Here is a 1,252-nt window from a genome sequence, read left to right as displayed (position 1 = left end):
TGTGATTTAAAATGAGAGTTTTTCTATCCAGTGTCATCACATTATAACATAATAATTAAAACATGATTTTTACCTTCCCCTCACAATTTTGAGCTCCTTGTGAGTATGGCTGTTTTTGCTTTATTATATAATTATATATTTAAATTTGGCTTTATATACATAAGATCACAGCCAAGGAGGTTAAACATAATTTCAAATTGTTGTACCAGCCACTTGTGCTGTTTTTCACATTTGAAAATACGCATTGCCTTAACTTCAAACAGTGATCTATAAATTTGTTTAGACAATAATTAAGGGCTTTTTCTTCTTTAGGATAATAAAAATATTAAATGGTGTATTGAAGATACTACTACTACTAAAGAAACTACTTTTTGATTATAGTCTCTGCATTGAAGATTGGTAGGAATTTTTCTAATTTTCAGATCTTCCCACAACTTCTTTATTCAAAGAAATATCATCTTGGAAATAATTTGCGTGAAAAATTTACAAATCGAAAATTGACTCACAAGATGATGTTACCATAATCACTCATTTTAACGAGTCTCCTAAGTATTTTCTGTATCGGTTTTCTTGATTATAAAATATCAATAATATGAACATACTCTTAATGTAACAGAATGTTTAATTACATCTATTTCCCTCAACCCACCAAAGTCATTTAATAATTATATTGGCTGTTTCCACTGATTGGCAGGAGGCTCTTCCACTAATGCCTCCCATGGTTTCCACTGCATTGTTTTTCTCACCAGACTTAGTTCATTTTCAGCCTGATGAATCACTTCTTCTATCTGGCCACCTTGAAGTTGGTCTTCTAATTTTTTAACATCTGGTTCCACTTTAAGCATAGCCAGCTTCTCATTTGTAATCTGTTCTGTACACTTTTTATATGCTGCATTTTTAGGGATTTGCTCAAGAACATCAAGGATCTTTGTGTACAGTATTCTTAGCCTCTCATGTGGATTCTCACATGCAGCCAATCCCACAGGACCAGTAGTCTTCTTTGGCACACCTTGTCCCATATTTAATTACTCTTTGCATCCCAGTGCCTAGCTTCATGCCTGCATAAAGTGATAGTAAGTATCTTTTAGATTGAAATGAATCAATAAACATTCTAAAGTAAAAACCAAAACATCACAGCCATAGTAGGGCTTATAGGACATGTCTGAAATCTACTCAGCATTTAATTAGTGGTTGCTTGGTAGATTGATATAGAAATTCAATTTTTATCTGATCTGTGAACATAACATTTCTT

General features: G+C 32.6%; 1 pseudogene; it reads right to left on the bottom strand.

Moving 5' to 3' along the window:
- Window positions 1–665: 665 nt before the first annotated feature.
- On the bottom strand, window positions 666–1,019 carry LOC111538098 (annotated as a pseudogene).
- Window positions 1,020–1,252: the final 233 nt, after the last annotated feature.

This window comes from Piliocolobus tephrosceles, chromosome 5 (assembly GCF_002776525.5).
Source record: "Piliocolobus tephrosceles isolate RC106 chromosome 5, ASM277652v3, whole genome shotgun sequence".
Classification (NCBI taxonomy): Eukaryota; Metazoa; Chordata; class Mammalia; order Primates; family Cercopithecidae; genus Piliocolobus; species Piliocolobus tephrosceles.
The sequence above is the reverse complement of the archived record's forward strand: the minus strand, read 5'-3'. Positions and strand labels throughout refer to the sequence as shown.